We start from the raw sequence: 12,126 nt of genomic DNA, 5'->3' as shown, positions 1-12,126 counted from the left end.
TCCCAATCGGAAAAGTTTGACCCATTCTTTTCAAGTTTACAACGATCCATGAAGGATCGGAGCCATGAAACATTAGTGAGAGCGTGAGCGTTGTTGTTTGGTGCGGCCATTTGTTACGAGAAATAAAAGTGGTCTACAAAACAAAAATAGAAGGAATAAAACACTTGTCGTTTTTTAAAATAATAATAATACTCGTAAATTTTAATTTAAACAAGTTTTATTGCATTTATCTAGTGACTTCTACCCAACTTTGATAAATGATTCCAAGACCCAAATTCATATCAACTTGGGCACGCTTTGGCGATACATCCCTTATCAATATAACTCGGTGGATTAACCCTTTAATCGATTCTACTTTTAGAACTCTTGGTCGATAAAATTCTATTAATTTTTATCTTTAGCCCAAAACACATCCGGCTATGGTCGAGAATACTTTTGTTGAGTACAACCCAAATTTCGAATAAATGTGTCCATGATCCAAATTCACATTAACTTGGGCACGCTTTGGAGATATAACCCTCATCATTATGAATTCGGTGGATAGACATTTATCACCCACTTCCCCTACGTAACAAGGTTTGTACCCCGGTTTGGCCGAGCGCACTCCCTAACGAAATAGGTTTTCATGGTTTCTAATTTTTGGTAAGGCTAAGTCTCAATTGTTTATTTAGCGAGAGGTCATGTCAATTTATTATCTATCACGTTTTAAGTGAACTAAAGCAGCGAACTACGATAATTGTAATTGACACGGTCGATAAACTCGATTTAAAAATGCATGCTTAGTTATGGCGATTTAGCGATGCATGCAACATATAAATAAAATGCAAAGCATAAAAATAAAATCCTAGTATGGCCTTCCTAAAAAAAGTAAATCTAATAAACTATTACAAATGCGGAAACCAACTCCTTTGGTCCCTTGAACTTAGGTTTTGGCACGCAAAACGAGGCAACACCGTCTTCTTCGGGAACTCCGGGAAATTACCGAAACAAATTACATAATTTCCTATTATACATTTGTAATAAAAATTAAATAACTATTAAATTACAAATTGGTGATACGAGATCACAAAATTACAACCGAATCGATATTCCCATACATTTCAGGTAATATCGACTAAAAACTAAGGCCATAATAAGTAAAATTACATAATTCAAAATTATATAAACCAAAATTATGACAATCATAAATAAAATGCAACATTTATAATTGTAGATACCCAGTATCTGCTGAGTCTCCAACAAACGCCCGATGATTATCGGACTACAACATGTTTTGGAATCGCGGTGTTTGATCGACAGTTTGTGTACAACTTTACGGCAGAAAACTTAAAACGATTTCGAAAATAAAATATCTCAAAACATTTCAAAAATACTTGGATTGTTTAATGCACGACGACGGGGTCGCAATGACACTAACTAGAGTCAAAACCGACACCGGACCAAAAACCGACTCAAAAATTCAAATCCCGACTCCAACAACGAGTCAAACGGAGTCAACCACCAAAAACAAAACATTTCAAATCTCACACAACCGCTTTGAGCACAACCGCTCATTCTCCTATAAATACCGCTTTGAGCAGCCCAAGTGGCCACGTCGCTCAAAACTCACACAACCGCTCATTCTCCTATAAATACCCCTCAAATGCCCCCCATTTGAGACTTACGCGGATGTCCGCCCTCTCTTTTCTCCCTTAAAATTCTCGACTCGGCTTCTTAAGTCACAATCCGACGCGTATTTACGACCTACCGATCGTAAATACAAGTCTTACACATTGTTTGGTAACATCATCGTGCATTAAATCACTTGACTGACCATTTCGACCACTACACCGTCACTAATATTAAAACACTCTTTTTACTTACCAAAACGGTTTTAACCGAGTTTTTTACGATCAAACGAGTTGTTACACTTACGTCGGTCACTCGCCATAACCAAACATGTAAGTATGAGGGTGTAAAAATCCTCTTTTATTATGTTTTCATTTGTTTCATGACTATAACATGCTAAAACGTGCATAACATGAACCCGAACATGGAATAAACGAGCCAAAATTGATTTTTGGCCTGAGACAGAAGCCCCTTAGGTCGCCAGCTTGCCCGCGCCTAAATGGGGTGTCCAGGTCAGAGATCAACCGTGTTTGTTCTCGTCATTTCCCTTTAATCCGTTTTCATATTTGAAATCGGTTTTTACCAATCCAAATATTTTTGAATCATTTCATTTCATTTCATTTCATTTGTTTTAACCATAAAACATTTTTCACCCTTGGTTCTGCTGGAATATGTGTCCTCCGACAATAATGCGATCACAGCTGTTGATCATGATGATCACATGTTTAAGTCTCATTTTAAAGAATACAATTGGGAAGTAATATTTTACTGTCAACAGGTCCACACATATCGGTAATGATTGGCTGACTAGAGTTTGACATTACTGTCGTGAGACGGTGGTGACCAGTTGATCCCCTTAGTTCATACCTAAAGGGTAACACTCTTAATTGATCATTTGATTGATCGTATAACGATACGGGTCAATTAAATTTCTTAAAAATTGACGGACGATTTTGGAAGTAAAATTTACGTATCTCATTATAATCCGATTAAATAAGATACGGTCTAAGTAATCGAATTGTTTCATTACTTGGATGAAATTATTGTTTAAGGAAACAATTGAATTTTAATGAATTATTATAAATACAAGTTATTGTGATTTATAAATTGGTAAAATATTTTGGTACAAGCAATTATGAATTGCTAAGTCGATTTTTGTATATGACGTATTTTTATTAATACGTTGATTTTTAATATGTTAAAAATACATAACAATTTTATGTGACATATGACATGTGACATAAGACAAATTGACATTTTGACAAAGATAATATGGAGTCCATTTTATCTATGTAAACCGAAATTAAGGGGTATTAGGATGATATTGTGTTGATTATGTTAGTGGTTGATTATGTTAGTGGTAAACATAATCATTTCCCTAATAAACTAGCCTTGCAACCTAGTGGTCATTGTGAAGACAAACTCATGCATGCATTGGCTCTCTCTTCTTCCCCTCTTCCACCCGGTTTTTTGAGAAGAAAAACACTTTGTTTTTCTTCTTATTTTAAATAACATACACTAGAAAATAGTTAGTGTGGTATTCATTCTATTATTATCTAAAAATTTGAGTTTTAGAAAGATAAAAAAAAATTCTTCCTTCTCTTCCTTCTCTCTAACCGAAATAATAGAGAGTCCAATAATATTTTTGGGTCAATTTTAATATTAAATTAATATTGTTCTAGTATTCATAATATTAATTTGATTAAGAGTTTGCCTTGGGTATTTTACTTTGGGAGGGATTCTACACTTGGATCCTAGTTCTTCCATCAAGGAGAGCACAAGAACAAGAGAGAAGGAGAACTCTCTTGTGCCCATATAAACCGAAATACCATTGTAAGATGAAGATTTCTTCTTTAAATTGTTTATTGTTTGCATGCATAAGATCACCATTTAATTTTAAGACTAAATTAACAAAAATATATATATGAATATGTTAGTAAAGAGATCTAGATTTCTAACAAGCGGTATCAAGAGCCTTGGTTGTTTGCATGCAAATCGGTTATAGTTTTTCCGAGTTATGGTTTTAGGATATTTTGGTTATTTTATGGATTTTTTATTGTTCATATTATACAATAATGACATTAAAATGTGATTTTATGAATAAAATGTCATTTTCGGACTAAAATTAGCTAAACTTTGAATTTTCCAGTGATTTTTGGATATGTTATCACATATATTATTTTGAGATGACCTGTAAAGTTTCATAATTTGTGGAGTTCGTATGCTCGAAATTTGGATTTTTCATGTTTAAAATCGGATTAAGAAGAAAAATAGGTTAATATGAGATAAATTTTTAATCTGGTCATAGAAATTTAGTATGTTGTCACATGCAATTTTACAAGATGTGTGTAAAATAATAGGCTATATTGAAGTTTTTATGCATGATTTATGGATTTTTCAAGAAAAATAGCATAAATAGTGACTTTATTAGTGAATAATTCCTAAAACATACTCAATGACTAAGGAAAAACGTCACATTTTGCATTTTATCATCTTTTTCAGATCTAAAATTGAAAATTTGATGAATATAATTTTTTCTCATGTTTTTATGATTTTTATTGATAAATCCGTTAAACCGCAACATAGTTTTTCCGATAACTTTATGAAATTTTAACCTAAGTTTTTGAACATTATGAGTGTCATGGTATTTTTCCAGAATGGTCACAAGTTTTAAATTTCAAAATTTTAATTTATTTGGAATTTTTATGATTTATTTGAAGTTTATTGGCTTTTTATTGTAATTTTAAGTCCATTAATGAACAATTTTAGAAATATGAGTTAATTGTGGTCATATAGTTAGTGGAGACTAATTTTGAGTCCTAAGAGGTTAGGGTAATTAACTTATGCATAAATAGGAATTTATGTAATTTTTGTGATTATAAAACGTTGAATCACGCAAATCCGTAAAAACCGTGTAATATACGATATTGGCTACTTAAAGGCGATTTAGCATAAAATTGGGCATGTTCATACATATTATAATGCTGCATTTTATTTATGATTGTCATAATTTTATTTTATGTAATTTTTAAATTATGTAATTTTTACTTAGTATGGCCTTAGTTTTTAATTGGTATTACCCGAAATGTATGGGAATATCGATTTGGTTGTAATTTATTGTGATCTCGTATCACCGTTTTGTAATTTAATAGATTTATTGTATTTTATTACAAATGTATAATAGGAAATTATGTAATTTGTTATGTAATTTATTTATTCCGGAGTTCCTTAAAGACGGTGTCTTTCAAGATGGCGATTCAAAAACACGGTGTTACCTCGAGATGCGTGCCTCAACCGAAGTTCTAGGGACCAATGGAGTTGGTTTCCGAATATGTAATAGTTAAATAGTTTTTCTATTTTAGGAAGGCCATACTAGGATTTATTTTTATGCTTTGCATTTTATTTATATGTCGCATGCATCGCTAAATCGCCATAACTAAAACATGCATCATCTTTTAAGCGAGTTTATCGACCGTGTCAATTAAAATTATCGTAGTTCACCGCTTTAGTTCACTTAAAACGTGATAGATAATAAATTGACATGACCTCTCGCTAAAATAAACAATTGAGACATAGCCTTACCAAAGAGTAGAAACCATGAACACCTATTTCTTGAGGGAGTGCACTCGGCCACACCGGGGTACAAACCTTGTTACGTAGGGGAAGTGGGTGATAAATGTCTATCCACCGAATTCATGTTGATGAAGGTTTCATCGGCCACACCGTGCCTAAATTAATATGGGTTTGGATCATGGACACATTTATTCGAAATTTGGATTGAACTCAACAAAAGTTTTTCGATAAGGGTTTTATCGGCCACACCGTGCCCTTGTTGAATGTGTTTTGGGCTAAAGATAAATGTTAATGTAATATTATCGACCAAGAGTTCTAAAAGTAGAATCGATTAAAGTGTTAATCCACCGAGTTATATTGATAAGTGTTTTATCGGCCACACCGTGCCCAAGTTAATATGAATTTGGGTCTTGGAATCATTTATCTAGTTGGGTAGAGGTCACTAGAAAAATGCATAAAACTTGTTTAAATTAAAATTTTACGAGTATTATTATTAAAACGACATATGTTTTATTCCTTCTATCTTTTGTTTTGTAGACCACTTCTTTTTCTCATAACAAATGGCTACACCAAACCCAAACGCCACGCCTCTCGCTAATTCATCATGGCTCCGATCCTTCATGGATCGATGTAAACTTGAAAAGAATGGGTCAAATTTCTCCGATTGGGATGCCCAACTCAAATTAGCCGCCCAAGGTGACGACAAGCTTCGTTAACTTACCGAGGCCTCTCCACCTAAACCTAACACTAGGTCGACCGCCGCCACTAGGGAAGCATATGAGGCTTACCATAAGGAGTCCGCCGCAATGAAAAATGTGTTGATCTTTGCGATGGAGGCGGATCTCCAAAGGAGAGCCTTTAAGATGGGCACCGCTAATGAGATTTACTCCAAGCTTGTGACAATGTTTTCACAAACTCCGCGGATCGTCCAATATGAGGCGGACGCGGCATTCTTTGATCTCGACTTAAAAGAGGGCCAAAAGGTTAGCCCTCATTTGCTCAAATTAATGGAGCTAGTCGAGACCTTGAAAATTCAAAAGGTTGAAATCCCCAAAGAACTCATTGTAGATAGGATTCTACACTCCTTATCCAAAGTCAAGGCATATGTTCAATTCCGGGTGAATTTTAACATGCAAGACAAGGATGTGTCTCTTGAAGAATTGCACAAGTTACTTGTGCAAGCCGAAAGGGACATGGGTTAAATGTGAACCCACCCAAGGATGTGCTTAACATTAGCACCAAAAGCAAGGGGGAGTTCAAGAAGAATGGGAGGAAGGGTAAGAAGCAAGCTCCCACTTTAACCAAAGCTAAGACTTATGAAGCTAGCACTTCAAAAATCAAGAAGGATCCTCTTAATAAATGCCATTATTGTAATGGTGTTGGACATTGGAAAAGAAATTGTTCCAAATACCTTGGTGATATTAAGGCTGGAAAGATTACTCCAGTAGGTAAATGACTATCCTTTCTTTTATGTTTCTAATTCAACTATGGTATTGTGATACAAAGTTGTAATAATGTATCTCCCTTTTTATTGTATAGGGCCTCCACCAAGCAAAGACAAGGGAAAAGAAAAGCAAGCTTGAGAAACCATCAAGAAGCTAGGAATAGCTTTCATGGAGCTTTGTTTTTTATTGTCTTATTTTAATTATGTTTTGGATTTTAGAACCTTTTAATTTCCATGTTCGACATGGAAATGTATTTTGGATAATTGGTTGTATTTTGGATAATGGTGGCTTGGTTTGCAACCCAAGTCACCCGTTTTATCGTTTTATCCTTGTTCTAAAATTCGTCTTTACATGCATGCTCATAGAAACATATGATTATTCACTTAAAGTGATCTAATAGACAATTATAATGATGAGATTCATTATATGTCCACATGCTTAAAGCTTGTGTATGATCATTTACAAAGTGTCATTGAGTTTATGAACTCTCTTAAAGGAATGTCAATCAACCAAGTACACTTACGAAGTCTAAAACTATTAGTCAACCTATGAGATAGTTCTCCTTATACTTCAAATTCATTATTTGTGTCTCATATGCTATCTTTGAATCTCTAGTGTATTTATTCTAAAGATAGAGTGGGAGAAAATGAGGACACAATGTTGGGAAATGTGTCCTCAACAATAGTGCGATCACATGATTTAAATATCATTATTAAATCTCATACCAAGAATACAAAAGGGATGATACATTACATATATAGTCAACTGGTCCACACATATCGGTAATGATTGGCTGGCTAGAGTTTGACATTATTGTCGTGCGACGGTGGTGATCAGTTGATCCCTTGAGGTCACACCTAAAGGACGATTCCCTTAATTGAAAAGGTTAATTGGTTGTATGCCGATACAGATTAATTAATTCCTTAAAATTGAACAAATTATTATCATAAGAGAGAAAATGACATCTTAATATAATGTGATTAAATGAGATTTTATTTAGTAATTTAAGAAGTTATATTACTAAAATTAATCAGTGTTTGCGAAACACGCGAGATGAGAATGATAGGTTAGTTATAATTACAAGATATTGTGAATTATACTAACTAGTAATTAAATGACCATTTTATGAGAAAGTAATTTTAAATTACTAGTCAATTTGTTAAATATGATTTATTTAATTTGTAAATGATATTTAATTTGTTAAATATGCATTTTAAATTAAAACATGATATAAGACATGTCACATGTCACATGACATACAATTGTACAATTGACAAAAATAAAATGGACTCCGTATTACACTATTAAAACCGAAAATTGGGTGGCTCTTCTAGTTTTTTTGTCTTATTCATTTGTCTTGTTCATTTGTCTATGACAATTGATAGTGACTTGCTATGCAAAAAGACTTACACATTTGTCTTGTGAAGACAAAAAGAAAAAGTAAAAATGGTCATAAGACCACGCATGGCCACCGGTTTTAGGTAGGCAATTAGAGAGGATTTTTCCTCATTTTTCATCATTCTCTCATGTTTTATGAAAAACAACTACTTCTCTCTCTTGTTCTTCATAAAAATTCATTTTTGTGAATCAATTTGTTTAAATCAAACACTAATAATACTAGAAGTAGTATATGAGTATTAGTAATAGATTTTAAGGTAAACTACATGACAAACATCTAGTACATGTTAGTTTGTGGTATTAAGGGATAGTTTTGGGTGCTACTAATTGGAGGGCTTCTAATTTGAAGTCAAGAATGTTCATCCATTAATGAAAAGTTCAAGAAATAACAAGAAGGAGATCTTGTTGGTGCCCAATATGACCGAAATTATAATAGTAAGGAACATGATTTCTTCTCTTACCTTTTTAGTTTGCATGCATAAGATCTACAATTTATTTTATGACAAAATAAATTTGAAACATATATGAATATGTTATATAAAGAGATCTAGATTTCTAACAAGCGGTATCATGAGCACAAGGTTGTTTGCATGCAAATCGGTTATAGTTTTTCCGAGTTATACGATTAACATATAAAACTTGTAAATTTGTGTTATTATGATATATCACGAAAATAATTTTTTCATGTTAATGTTTCTGATCCTAAAATGTATTTAGGATATTTTGGTTAATTTACGGATTTTTATTGTTCATTTTATATAATATTGGCATTAAAATGTGATTTTTATGATAAAAATGTCATTTTTGGACGAAAATTAGCTAAACTTCAAATTTTTCAGTGGTTTCTGGATATGTTTTCACATATAGTATTTTTAGATGATCTGGAAATTGTCATAATTTTATGAGTTATTATGCTCGAAATATGGATTTTTCGTGTTTAAAATCGAATTTAGATGAAAAATAGATTAATATGAGAAATATTTCGAATCTGGTCATAGAAATTTAGTATGTTGTCACATGCAATTTTACAACATGTGTGTAAAATAATAGGCTATAATGAAGTCTTCATGCATGATTTATGAATTTTTGATGAAAAATAGCATAAATAGTGACTTAATTAGTAAAAATTGCTAAAACATACTTCATGACTAGGGAAAAACGTCACATGTTGCATTTTTTTTTTTATCTTTTTCAGATCTAAAATTGAAACTTTGATGAATATAATTTTTCTCATGTTTTTATGATTTTTATTGATAAATCCGATAAACCGCAACATTGTTTTTCCCGATAACTTTCAAAATTTTTAACCTAAGTTTTTGAATATTATGAGTGTCATGGTATTTTTCCAGAATGTTCATGAGTTTAAATTTCAAATTTCAAATTTATTTGAAATTTTTGTGATTTATTTGAAGTTTATAGCATTTTATTGTAATTTTTGAGTCCATTAATGAACAATTTTAAGTAATATAAGTTAATTATAGTCAAATAGTTAGTGGAGACTAATTTTGAGTCCTAAGTTGGTTAGGGTAATTAACTTGTGCATAAATATGAATTTATGTAATTATTGTGATTTTAAAAGGTTGAATCACGCAAATCCGTAAAAACCGATTAATATACGATATTGGCTCCTTAAAGGCGATTTAACATAAATTTGGGCATGTTCATACATATTATAATGCTCTATTTTATTTATGATTGTCATAATTTTATTTTATGTAATTTTTGAATTATGTAATTTTACTTAGTATGGCCTTAGTTTTTAATTGATATTACCCGAAATGTATGGGAATATCGATTCGGTTGTAATTTATTGTGATCTCGTATCACCGTTTTGTAATTTAATAGATTTATTTTATTTTAATTACAAATGTATAATAGGAAATTATGTAATTTGTTATGTAATTTATTTATTCCGGAGTTCCTTGAAGACGGTGTCACTCAAGAAGGCGATACATAAAGACGATGTTACCTCGAGATGCGTGCCTCAACCGAAGTTCAAGGGACCAATGGAGTTGGTTTCCGAATATGTAATAGTTAATTAGATTTTCTATTTTAGGAAGGCCATACTAGGATTTTTTTTATGCTTTGCATTTTATTTATATGTTGCATGCATCGCTAAATCGCCATAACTAAAACATGCATCATCTTTTAATCGAGTTTATCGACCGTGTCAATTACAATTATCGTAGTTCACCGCTTTAGTTCACTTAAAACATGATAGATAATAAATTGACATGACCTCTCGCTAAAATAAACAATTGAGACTTAGCCTTACCAAAAATTAGAAACCCATGAAGTACCAGTTTCGCAAGGGAGTTGAGCTGGCTTTACCGTAAGACAAACCTTGTTACGTTGGTGAAGTGGGGTGATAAATGTATATCCACCGAATTTATGTTAATGAAGGGTATTTCGGCACACCGTGCCCTAAGTTGATATGAGTTTGGATCATGGACACATTTATTCGAAATTTGGGTTGAACTCAACGAAAGTATTCACGACGTATTTCCGGATGTGTTTCGGGCTAGAGATATATATTAATGTAATTTTATCGACCAAGAGTTCTAAAAGTAGAATCGATTAAAGAGTTAATCCACCGAGTTATATTGATGAGGGGTATTTCGGCACACCATGCCCCAAGTTAATATGAATTTGGATCTTGGAATCATTTATCATAGTAGGGTAGAGGTCACTATGTAAATGCTTTACTTGTTATTTACAAGTATTATTAAAACGATAAATGTTAAGTTTTCCACTATTCCGTTATTATATTGTTCTATTTCTTTACCACAATTCATATACGATATCATTTCGAGTTTTCAAAACCTCCATTAAAACATCGTAACTAAAGACAAATATGAATTTGCTTCTAAAACCTCAAATGAACCATTGCTAAGGATCTCTTTTAAAGAGTATAGATAAAGGTTATTCATTATCAAACAGGTTTTTGATTCTTGACTAACACATCTACTTACAATGGATTGTTATTCATATACTTAATTGAATTAAGTACCTTGAAGCGATAAATTGTTTTGGTAATTAGATTTGTCATAATTCGTAATTGACCAAAATAACGCAACCACTTCAATGAATGTTTTAAGACTAAAACGAACAAATGAAGAGTAATCTTCATGAATTCAATTTTGCTTCTCAAAGCAAAGACTCATTGAAATGAGTGGGAGCATTCTCTTAAACCGTTGAGATGAAGACGAGGTTCAAGAAGTAAGGATTATAATGGAATTGATACAAGGTAATGTTAAAGGTAAAGTTGTTGAGAATGACGATACTAAACCTATCAATCCCGACCGATAAAGTTTCCATTGTCTTAAATGTTGGACACTAGAAAGGAAACTACCCCAAATTATTGAAGAATCAACAAGTTAGTTGTGGGACATCTAATGGGACCTTCTTCTTTAAATGTTTATTTGATTAAACATAAATTTTGCTAGTACCACTTCGTCAATATTAGAAACCAGTGGAGGTTTTCATCATTGTATTCGACACATAAGATGATTAGAATATGACGACTAGAAACAATAAAGTCGAGAGATAGAGTCATTGTGTACTAAATCTAGTTTTCGGGTTTGGAGTTGTACTTAATTGTGACTATTAAGTACATAAACTCTAAATAAGAATACAAACTTGTTAAGATACAAAAGAGGTTTCACTTTTGTGACCCTATATACCACGATTTGATGTATGGCTAGCCCATTATCAAGGTGATTATATTCTAAACCAAACTAGAATGATATATCATGAAGATGATGCAAGACTCAAATTGGTAACCCAAGATTAAACCTTAAATTCTGGAATGATTAACGCAAAGAGTTATCGAGTACTCTTGAAACCATTAGATCTTATGGTATATGCGTATCTTGTATTCAAAGCAAGATGTCTCGTGCCTTTTGGTTAAAAGGAGATCGAGGTTGTAAATCATTGATCCAGAATAGGTTGATCATTTTCTTTTACCAACGATTTAGGTTGACACTAATGTGTTCACTTAATAAGGTAAATAGAGAAATCTTTGAAGAAGTTCAAAAGTTCAAAGAAGCACGATTTAGTCGTGATGGGATTATCAAAGTGAAGACTTTGATATAAGCCAAAG

Source organism: Silene latifolia, chromosome 2, assembly GCF_048544455.1.
Source record: "Silene latifolia isolate original U9 population chromosome 2, ASM4854445v1, whole genome shotgun sequence".
Taxonomy (NCBI): Eukaryota; Viridiplantae; Streptophyta; class Magnoliopsida; order Caryophyllales; family Caryophyllaceae; genus Silene; species Silene latifolia.
Note: the sequence above shows the minus strand (reverse complement) of the source record.